Below are 12,251 nucleotides of genomic sequence, written 5' to 3' on the forward strand. Positions count from 1 at the left end.
TCTCTCTCTCTCTCCTGCACTGACCTCATCATGTGCTGCCTTTGTCTGTCCTCTCCCTTTTGAATGCGCTGATAGTTTGTCTTTTTTGCGGTTGTCTAAATGACTAGTGAGGGAAATGGGTCTTAAACTTGTTAAAGCGTTCCTATGCTTTGACGGTGATTTTCAAATTTGCCAAGATAATTTAGAAGGAAAGAGAAGTGATATAAAGCAAAGAAGTTAGACTTGTGTAGAACCAAGGAAAAAGGTAAAGCTGAGTTTGTAAAGGAATTACTTAAACACTCAGGCATGTCAGAGAAACACGTAAGTGCAGGAACCATAGAAGAACTTTACTTACAATTGACGAAAATCGATTTAAAAAGAAAGTGGGAAAGCGGAAATAGAAAGAGAGAGAAGATTCGTTTCTGAGCAAAGACAACGAGAGAAGAAACAGAGGGAGAATGACACAGAGAAAGAAGGTTCCCGGCTGAGCAAGAAGAGAGAAGTTCCAACTTAGTCAGTAAAGTCAAGTAAACAGTATAGATATTAAAAAAGAAGGTAGTGACAAATGCAGATATGTCAAAACTGTGCAACATTTTGATGATAGAGATGTTGGAGCTTTCTTTATTTCATTTGAAAAATTAGCTAGGCAAATGGAATAAATTGTTACTCCGAGCGAGTGAACTATTTGCCGCATTGGCAGTCGAGAGGTCAAGAGATTATGAACAGGTTAATCAGGATATTTTAATTGCTTTTGGGTTGTTAAAAGAAGCGTATTGACAGCGGGTCAGAAGCACAAAGGTGGAGTAAAGTCAGACTGATGTTGAGTTCCAAAGAATTCAGCATACTGATTTTGATAGATGGATGCGGAGTTTAAAGATAGATAGGACCTTTGAGGCTCTAAGAGAGATTATTCTGAAGGAGGGGTTCAAAAACTCACTTTCAGAGATGATTGAATGCACATGGATGAACAGAACATTCTGGAACTGAGAAAGGCAGCAGAGTCGGCAGATGAATACATGATGGTGCATTGGAGAAGCTTCTGGCCAGAATTTCGTCTGATGAGGGTTAGAAGTTGGGCGAAGGGGAGATCCTACACTACGAATCAAAGAGTAGAGAACGTTAGTCAGAGTTTACCACAGTTTGAAAAAGCCCAAGTGCCTGGAAATGAGGTGAAAGGCCTCAGGTTTTTTTTTTCAGCGTAATGGAGTGGCACCCCGAAAGTTCCAGTGCCAGTGGTTTGAGAAGGACTCTGGGAATACATGTTTTCACTGCCAGAATGTTAGACACGCAAAGTCACAGTGCTGGTCATTAATGAAAAGACACTGAGAGAAAACATATGGAAAAAGAAATTTAGCCAGTGACATTAGTGAAGATAGTAAAGGAAACCCCAAGAGGAGCCGAGAATCAGCAGGAAAGTACATATCCACGGTAGGGGCTAGGTATGGGGTTAGTACCTGAATTCCATAAATAATTCGTTTCTGTGGGTAAAGTTTACTTAGAAAGTAAAGGGGAAATGAACAAGAAGTGAACTTTTGAGGAAAACAGGATCAAGCGATTCACTAATATTAAGAGATGAGTGAATTTGCACTCATAATGATCTGTTGCCCGATAGTTTGGTAATTTCCGAGACTGATGGACAAAAATTTATCGTTTCAGTCTTAAGATCAGGCTGGAGTGCCAACTCAAGACATTTGAGTTGGACTGATTCACAGAGTGTCATCTGTACGAGTCCAGATTATTGTTGGCAATGAATTTGCCGGCTCAAAGTTGGGAGTGACATCCATGTGGTGGAAAAGCCCAAGGAAGACCAAGAAACTGAGGATTTAGAACAGAAATGTCCTGGTATTTTGCCAGCCTGTTTAGTAACCAAATCCCATTCATAAATCACAGTTCGGAGCGAAAACTAAAGAGAGAGATGAAGGAGTTGAGTTTCAGTTAACGCTCAAACCTGAACAGGAGGGTCAGACAGACGTGTTCAGTCCTGAAAGGCTAATGGACTTTCAACAGCAAGACAAGACGAAAAACGACATACACGTGAACGCATAGCTGAAAAATATGGCATAGAACATTCCTGAGGGTCATTATCCCAAACATAGAATCCTAAAACGGAAATTCCCCCCACGACAGGTCAGTGGATAGAAGAAATGGCAGCGGTATACAGACATGAGGTCTTACGGGTAGCACAAACAGACAGGACTCAACGATTTAGTGTGGATTATCAGCGCAGTTACAAAATCGGACTCATGTCCAATTCCTAGATTGGAGGACTGTATCGAGAAAGTTGGATAAGCCAGTTGCATCACCCAGTTGGACCTACTGCATGGTTACTGGCAGTTAAATTTGTCAGACACGATGAAAGAAATTTTCGCATTTGCAACCTCAAATGGGCTATGTTGATTTAAAGTGATGCACTTTGGAATCAATAACGCACCTGAGATATTCCAAAGATACATGAAAAGAGTTGGAGTGCGGTTCACAAACTGTGCTGTCTGTTAGGACGATGTAGTGATGTTTAGTGTGCATTGGAAAGATCACTTGGTAAGTTGGCAGAGCTCATTGAACAAGAAGCAAAACTGGTAATAAACTTGAAAACCACTTAATTCACGAAAGCAGAGGTGACTTTCTGAGACGTAACGTCGGACCTGGACGGTTGAGACGATTGAACATAAAGACGAGGGCCATCGAGAAATTTACACGACCAACCTCGAAGGAACAAGTGGCTTCATTCTTAGGACTAAGCAGATTGTATCGTAAGTTTGTTCCAAACTTCAGCAGTGTAATGGCACCGATGTGCTGAAGGTGAACATAAGGTTTCAGTGGACAGAACAAATCGACCATTTCAAAGCAATACTAAACACCTCATCAGTTTTAGCTACACAAAGTTCTCAAATTCTGAACCATTGTTGGAACATTCACTTTGATGTCTCAGATTCTGAACTCTCCTCTCCTTCTCCCTCTAGCTGCTTGTCCTTATTTGTGTTTTCTGCGATGCTTCCGGTCATACTACATTGAACACATTGAACCGAATCCCCGACGAACAGAAGAGGCATGTCTTGCAGTAATGCATTTAAGATCCACTGTAACGATACGGAGGAAACTCATCTACTTGTTTAAACCAGCAACACAGAAAAGATTCAACTGTAATCTGTTAATACTTGTGCTGCAAAGAACTATCCCAAAAATTTGTACAGCGACTGGAAAATCATGATGGGATTGAACTGCAAGTTGGTTAGTTTTAAAAGAAACTCAACATCCACCCGAAGAAATACTCCACGACCAAAGAGTTACTATTAGGTTTGGTATTGTACTTATTACATTTTAATATGTTTGTTACGAACAATATTTCGGAATCGGCTGCGTACACATGCGTGTTACAATCCTGTTACATCCTAAGAACACTTTAAATACAATAATATGAGACTATTTCTATTAAGTCTTATGTTGCAGACTTTTAACTTAAAAATTTTAGGTGTTGTGGGTCAGAAATATATATATATATATATATATATATTTGCATAGGATTTGGAGATGCTGATGCATGACTGTGGTGGACAAAGTCAAAAAAGCACATCACATCAGGGTACAGACAAACAGATTTACTAGCTTTCGCACTAGCTTTCGCACTGCTCCTTCATGAGGTGTTTGTGAAATATAAGACACTCCACAACCACCTAATGATGCAGCAGCGCTCCAAAAGCTAGTTCTTCCAAATAAAGCTGTTGGCCTATAAACTGGTGATGCGTGATATTTAACCATATATATCGGAACACGTGAAGGTGACCTTAGATAAGATTTGTCTGTATTTTATGGTAATATGTTTAACGAATACAAAATAAAATAAAGCCAATGTTTCATTATGATGGTTCATTCTTTCTTAAGGGATGTATTCTGAAGTTGTGGGTGCACTGAACCTTTAACGGAGTTGAATCGTCTGGCGGGTGCAAAATGTGCTGAACCTTTAAAAGTTACATTTGGATCGAAACACATATCTGGTGCTGTATTGCCAGCGCATCGAAACAAATTCGAAATTTGGCAAGGCAGTTTAAGTGATGACCCAGATGCAAAAGTGTACCTTATATTTTCGATGACATGAAACCAATGAAATGATCCGCTATTTTGGAGTACAAATACCAAACATTTTTAACAGTTCGCATCAACGTCAAAGAGCAGCAGCCATCACCAACAAGACTGCTTGCAGAAAGTTCTGCTCTCGGAAAGGTACTATTATCCATGAAAGGTCTGTGAAGCATTATCTCCAAGAGGAAGAAGACAAGAACACTGACAGGAACTGTAAACTACCTCATTTTGACAGAATTATTTTTTGTAAGTCTTATTTGTTTAAATCAGAGCAGCATTGTCGAGGCGGGGGTAATGGTTAGGTTTAATAAAAAGGCGTTGTACCAGTACTCTCTGTTAGACTCAAACAATAAAGTTGTCGGTTGTTATTTTAAATAGTGACTTTTGGGATAGTTCTTTGCAGCACAAGTATTAACAGATTACAGTTGAATCTTTTCTGTGTTGCTGGTTTAACCAGTTTCCTCCGTATCGTTACAGTGGATCTTAAATGCATTACTGCAAGACATGCCTCTTCTGTTCGTCAGGGATTCGGTTCAATGTGTTCAATGTAGTATGAGGGGGAGCATCGCAGAAAACACAAATAAGGACAAGCAGCTAGACGGAGAAGGAGAGGAGAGATCAGAATCTGAGACATCAAAGTGAATGTTCCAACAATGGTTCAGAATCTAAGAACAATAGACTGGAGTGTTCCAACAATGGATCAGCATCTGAGAAAACCTGACTGGAATGTTCCTAGCATGAATCAGAATCCGAGAATAATAGACTGGAGTACCACAACAAGGGACAGGAGTTTATGCGCGGGTCTTTATCGGATGTCCCGACCTTGGATATTATGAGCATAGCGGATCTGTGATGTACCGCTGGACATTCAAACTGGATTCCTGCGTCTTATTTTTTTGACTAGGGACGCATGATTCTGGATATTTAGGTACCGCTGAGGATGCCATCCTCATTCAAAAAACCGCCTTGACATCAATGTCAATCCCTCATACCTCAGCAGTTCTGTGCACCTCTTTTTTAAAATATTAATTGATGATGGTGTGCATGTAACGTAGCGTTTTCTTCTCACAGAGGTTAGTGAATTTCAGGAATTCTCGATTCTGGAGAGTTTCTGGCTACGTTACTGAAATTATTTTCAGATTAGGTAGATCGATGTTTGACCTCCGTAGAGATGAGTGTGGCGGATAGTTGGACATTAAAGTGGAGTTGATGCCAAAAGTAGATCTTATAGAATGGCACAGCGGGCTTATCCATCTGAATTGCCTATGCCTGTTTCTGAAGTCCTCATATTCTGTTATTGGAAAGTTAATGATTAAAATTTCCCTGGACGTTCTGTTATTGAATTTTGCAGTCAGAGAGAGCAAAATATTTTGTGAACCATCTCTCAGTGGGATAGGAGCGTTGTTTCATCGTCAATCTGGTCTACAACAAGACCAACAAGTCAAGCTTAAGTTGCAGAGTAGACACTCTGTCAAGAGACCAGACGCCTCTTTCGAACCCAAACTGGGTTTCCCAATATCATTGTCCAATCCACAATGAACCGTGTGTGACAGTCTTGACGGACTGTATGATATTCAGCATTTCTGTGGACCAGGTTTTTGGAATAAGTTGCCACCATCTGCTCCTGTGCAGGAAGTTTGAGGGGCTGAATGGAACACAGGAACATCGGACTGAGGAGCAGGAGTGGTCATTCGATACTTCCTTACTGCTCCACCAGGCGCTAATATCTTGTCTGATCTGATTACGAACTCAGCAGCAGTTTTATGTATGTGCACTATTTTCTTTTACTCGCTTATCGATCAAATGATTAACAAACTAATTTTTGACTAAATGCAAACACACATGCATAACACTGGGAAATTGCGCAAAGTAAATGGACTCAGAAAATACAATACTGGCAACCAACAGACATTTATTTATCAGCCTTGTTCCAAACCAATTAATTCTGCTGCTGTTTATCACTTTGAATTTGTTAATGAACAGCAGTTTGAGAATTTCTCATTTGTGTTCCAAAGAATGTTGGAGTTTCACTGTTTGCTTTTCCAACCCTACTTTTCCTATGGCTATAACAAGCTTTACGTGTAATTTAGTTAAATTTCCAGAAAAAAAGTGAGACACAGTCAGACACACACACGCGCGTACACACACAAATGCATATGCCTTAAGAAAAATGGAAAAAAAAATAAAGCTTTCCAGATTTTCATTAAGGTTGAACTAATTTAACATGGAAAAGTGATAGTGTCCCAACTGTTATTCTGACTCTGAACAAATACTACTCACAATAAAAAAGGACTGGTAGGGCGGCACGGTGGCACAGTGGTTAGCACTGCACCAGAGTCCCAGGTTCGATTTCAGCCTGGAGTGATGTCTGTGTGGATTCTGCACATTCTCCCTGTCTCTGTGTGGGTTTCCTCCGGGTGCTCCGGTTTTCTCTCACAGTGCAAAGATGTGCAAGTTCGGCGAATTGGCCATGCTAAATTGCACATAGTGTTCTTTGCATTAGTCAGACGGAAGTGGGTCTGGGTGGGTTACTCTTCGGAGGGTCAGTGTGGACTTGATTGGCCGAAGGGCCTGTTTTCACACTGTAGGGAATCTAATCTGAATCATGATTGGTTGTTTAGGGTAATCAGCCAAGGTCTTTTCCCAGGGAAAGCAGCCCAAAGTTAGTTGGCGTAGGTTAAAAGTGCAAAGGGGAATGTTTAAAAGGTACATGAAGGGAGTTTTCTAGACAGAGGGTGGTGCTTATATGGAATAAGCTGCCACTTGTGGAGGCTGGTACAATGCTAACACTTAAAAAGGACTGGTGTCAGATAGCTTCTGGAACAGTTGGAGTTGACTCAATTTCCTTTGCTTCAGTCAGTGGAGAGATTCGCATGAGTCCTTACAGGAATCATCGTAAAGTTGACTCAGGGACATTTTTGGCTTTCACACTTTGCTGTCAGGAAGGACAAAGTGAGGAAGATGGCGCGATATTGTGCTGCTTTAGACCATAAAAGCATAAGACATTGAAGCAGAAATTAGGATATTCAGCCCATCGAGTCTGCTCTTCCATTCAATCATGGCTGAAAATTCTCTCGACCACATTCTCCCATTACCTCCCTATAACGCTTGATCCCTTTCATACGCCAGAAACTATCTGATTCAGTCTTAAATATAATCGATAATCTGGCTTCTACCGCCTTCTGTGAAATGAATTCATAGATTCTTCAGTCTCTGGCTGAAGACGTTTCTCTTTTCTCCGTTCGAAAGTGTGTTCTGTTTAGTGTAAGGCTGTGAATGCAGTTCCGAGTCTGACCGACCAATGAAAATCTTCTCAAAATCTACTCTGTCCATGCCTCCCCCCGATTCGTCTAAGATCCATTGAGAACAGACTCAGTGTTCTGAAACCTTCTTCCTTGTTAAGCTTTCCATTCATGGAACTGTTCTTATGAATGACGTCTGAACCCTCTCCAAGGCCAGTGCATCCTTGTTGAGATATGGATTTCAAAATCGTGCGCAATACTCCAAATATTGTATGTCCGGAGTATTACAGAGCCTCAGAAGTACAACACTGCTTTTACCTTCAAATCTTAAATTAAGTGGCATCATTGCATTTGCCTTCTTACCTGCAGACTCAGCCTACAAGTTTATCTCTGCACATTTCTCAATGAGAACTACCACGTCTCTTTGCTGTTCAGACTTCTGAACTTTCTACCTGTTTATAAAACAGTCAATACTTCTATTCTTCGAAACAAAGTGCATGATCTCACACCTTTCCACATTGTACTCCATCTGCCACTTATTTGCCTAATCTCCTAATCTGTCCAAATCCTTCTGCACCCTCCCCATCCGCTAACTGCAACCTGTCTCTCTACATATCTTTGTGTCTTCTGCAAACCTAGCCAGAATGCCCTCAGGCCTTGTATTAAGCTCGCTAATATACAAAGCAAAGAGTTGTGGTCCCAACACTGAGCCTGAACACTACGTATTATTGGCTGCAATCCTGAGAAGAACTCTCCGCTTCTTTCAGAAAGCGAAGCCTCTGCCCAAGCTATCACCTTTGCTCTAACACCGTGGGCCCTTATATTACTCAGTGGCCTCCTGTCGGCACATTGACAAAGACCTAATAGAAGTCCAGATAGTTAACATCCATTGGCTGTCCTTGTTCTATGCTGTTCGATAATTACTCAAAGAATTCGAGTTGATTTTCAAAGCCAAATTTCGTCGGAACTTTAATGCATCACACGAAATTGTTGCTGTGGAGTCTAAAGGTCGTGTGGTCTGTGGTGTTATAGTGATTGACGTGGACATGGCATTCTATGAAGTTCGCCTGTACACTGAGGTGATCTGAAGGAATATACAGCAGTAAAGGACATGTGTCAGTAACCTTCCCCGCTCTACCAGGATACGTGTCGCCGTATTCTCTCTGCTACCTCACATTCACTGTCCATCTGTTGTATCACCTACCCCCGAACAAGGCTCACGTCCACCACTCTCACTGTCGGGTTTGAAATTATTGTTTGCCATCATCAAACCAGATGGACGATCGGATGCTGGGAATACAAAATGCAGACATTCTGAAAATTGGAGAGAGAGCAACTGCCAGCGAGACAGAAAAACCTGGGATGTAACACCTTTCTCCCCAAGAAAACAGGAAACAGACAGGTAAACAGAAAGAAGATGACCCAGGGAATTCAGGAGCTCGAATAGTGAAGCCACAGAAGACAACTGTGGTTGTTTCATCTTGCAATTAAATTGATGCAAATTTGATGTGCTTATCAAAATGATGGAACCATGCTGAGTATAACCCATTTTGCCAGACATTTCCAAGTATTTAAAAATCTCATCCTTCACGATGGATCCCAGGATCTTACTCACTGCCAAGTTTAGGTTAAACACCCTGCAATTTAACATCTTTCACCTTCCGCTCTTTTGAGACAGGGTTGTCACGTTTTGATTTTCCAGTCCTCGGGGACCATCCCTGATTCTGTCGATTCATGAAAGATTACTATTACCGCCTCCACTGTCTCTTCAGTTGTCTCCCTTAGAACCTGACGTTGTAGTCCATCTAGTCCAGATGATTTCTCACGTTCCGCCCTTTCAATTTTTCCAGCAACTTCGCCTTTACGATAACCACCATACTCAGCTCTGTTCTCTCATTTTCTTGAATTTTTGGGATATTACTCGTGTCTTCCACCATGAAGATTTTCGTGATGAATTTATTGAGTTCCTTTCTATTTCCTTGTCTCCAGTACTATCTCTCTCGCGTCTATTTCCCACGATCCAATGTTTACTTTTGCCTCTTTTGCGGTTTATGTATCTCAATAAAGTCTGACAGACATCCTTTATAATACTGGATAGCTTATCCTCATATTTAATCTTCTCACTGGTTATGTCTGTTTTTGTTGCTCTCTGTTAGTCTTTGCATGTGTTACAACACCTCGGTTAACCCTTCTACGAATTAAACCAAAGAAACACCTCACCTCATAATGTGTTAAAGTATGAGTTGCAGATAACTCCCAAACTCCAATAGCTAAAAGAAATCAATTTATTCTTTAAGTCGAAGATTGAATATTAAAGAACTATTCATAACTCTGATAACTGTTGATTGTCTGCCTCCATCTCTGTAACAATCCGCTGTTCCAAGAAGCACATCAAATTTGCATCAATTTAATTGCAAGACGAAACAACCGCAGTTGTCTTCTGTGGCTTCACTATTCGGGCTCCTGAATTCCCTGGGTCATCTTCTTTCTGTTTACCTTTAATAAAGTCTGTTTCCTGTTTTCTTGGAGAGAAAGGTGTTACATTCCAGATTTTTCTGTCTCGCTGGCAGTTGCTCTCTCTCCAATTTTCAGAATGTCTGCATTTTTTATTCCCAGCATCGGATCATCTTACTGGTTTGATGATGGCAAACAATAATTTCAAACCCGACAGTGAGAGTGGTGGACGTGAGCGTTGTTCGGGGGTAGGTGATACACCAAATGGACAGTGAATGTGAGGTAGCAGAGAGAATACGGCGACACGTATCCTGACAGAGCGGGGAAGGTTACTGATACATGTCCTTTACTGCTGGATATTCCTTCAGATCACCTCAGTGTTCAGGCGAACTTCATAGAATTTCATGTCCACGTCAATCACTATTAACAGCACAGACCACACGACCTTTAGACTCCACAGCAACAATTTCGTGTGATGCATTAAAATACCGACGAGAAACAAACATTGGTCTATTGCATATCTTAACCAAAACTGTTGTGCAAATTTTGTCGATCTTAATCTCTGGAAATCAGAAATGAAAATATTGTGGGTGCTGCAGTAATATTGCATGATCTCATGTTGCATCCAAATTGTGTTAACGAAGCGAATGCTAATGGTGTGGAAAATATATCCTGTAAGCACATATCAGAGAGGTTGAAGAGTATGGTGTTAACTAAACTAGAGAGCAGATTGTACGAGCCTTGGGGTGGACTACCGTCCTTGGTCCAATAGTTACATCTCCCTTGATTTCACTTTCAACACAGACAACAACTCCACTTGCAATTTTCACATTTTTTAGAGTTTGTTTTCCTGACAAAATCTCCATCTTGCCACTCATCATCTCAGTGCACCTGCGTACCAACCAACATACAGTCCGCCAGATGTGGGTAGTGTGCATGCGTCGTTCCGTGAGGTCTGCGGGGAGGAGGTCGAGCCCTCTCACTGTGAGTTCATTTCTAAACTTCCTTTATTGAATATAAGTTTATTGCTTGATTTTATAGCAATTGAATTAAGCTTCCTTGTTTAGTATTGTGTGGGTGTTCAGATCATTGGGGTACGGAAGCTAGGGCATTTGCTTGCAGGTGAGAGACATGACACATGTCTCCGCAGGCTACATCTGCGGGAAATGCACCCAACTCCAGCTCCTTGAAAACCGTGTTAGGCAATTGGAGCTGGAGCTGGATGAACTGCGGATCATTTGGGAGGATGAAGGGGTAATTGAGAGGACTTACCGGCATATGGTCACTCCTGAGGCTCAGGATAAGGATAGATGGGTTACAGTCAGGGGGAGGAAAGGGGACAGACAGACAGTGCAGAGATCCCCCGTGGGCATTCCCCTCAGCAATAAGTATATCATTTTTGATACTGCTTGGGAGGATGACCTACCAGAGGACGAGGGGAGAGGCCATTTTGGATTTGGTGCAAAGCAATGAGCCGGGGCAGGTGTCAGATCTTGCGGTGGGAGTGCATTTTAGTGATAGTGACCACAACTGCCTCATATTCTAAATAGCTATGGAGAAGGAGAGAAGCAGGCACAATGGGAGGATATTTAATTGGGGAAAAGGAAACTATGATGCTATCAGACGTGAGTTGGGAAGCATGGACTGGGAGCAATTGTTGCATGGAAAGGGCACTATAGACATGTGGAGACTGTTCAAGGAACAGTTGTTGCGAGTGGTGTATTAATGTGTCCCTTTGAAACAGGAAAGAAGGGGTAAGATAAAGGAACCTTGGATGACGAGAGCGGAGGAGCTGCTCGTCAAAAGAAAGAAGGCAGCTTACGGAAGGTGTAGGAAGCAAGGTTCTTGCTCAGCTCTAGAGGATTACAGTCAGGCGAGGAAGGAGCTCAAAAATGGTCTGAGGAGAGCCAGGAGGGGGCACGAAATAGGCTTGGAAGGAAGGATTAGTGAGAATCGAAAGGCCTTAAACACGTACGTGAGGAATAACAGAATGATCAAAGAAAGAGTAGGTCCGATCAGGGATAGCTTTGCAACTTGTCGAAAGTGTCTGAGGATGTAGGGGAAGCCCTAAATGAATTATTTGCTTCTGTCTTTACGAAAGAAAAGGACATTGTAGTGAATTGAACCATTGAGGAGCAGGTAAGCATGCTGGAACGGATAAAGATTGAGGCAGCTGATGTGTTGAAAATTTTGACAAACATTAAGAAGGATGGTAAGGACAAGCCGGGGAGCTATAGACCAGTGAGCCTGACCTCGGTGGTGGGCAAGTTGTTGGTGGGAATCCTGAGGGACAGAATGTACATGTGTTTGGAAAGGCAAGAACTGATTCGGGACAGTCAACATGGTTTTGTGCGTGAAAAATCATATCTCACAAACTTTATTGAGTTTTTTTATGAAGTAACAAAGAAGATTGATGAGGGCAGAGCAGTAGATGTGATCTATATGGACTTCACTAAAGCGTTCGACAAAAATCCCCATGGGAGACTGATTAGCAAGGTT

The sequence above is a fragment of the Chiloscyllium plagiosum genome, chromosome 8 (genome assembly GCF_004010195.1).
Source record: "Chiloscyllium plagiosum isolate BGI_BamShark_2017 chromosome 8, ASM401019v2, whole genome shotgun sequence".
Lineage (NCBI taxonomy): Eukaryota > Metazoa > Chordata > Chondrichthyes > Orectolobiformes > Hemiscylliidae > Chiloscyllium > Chiloscyllium plagiosum.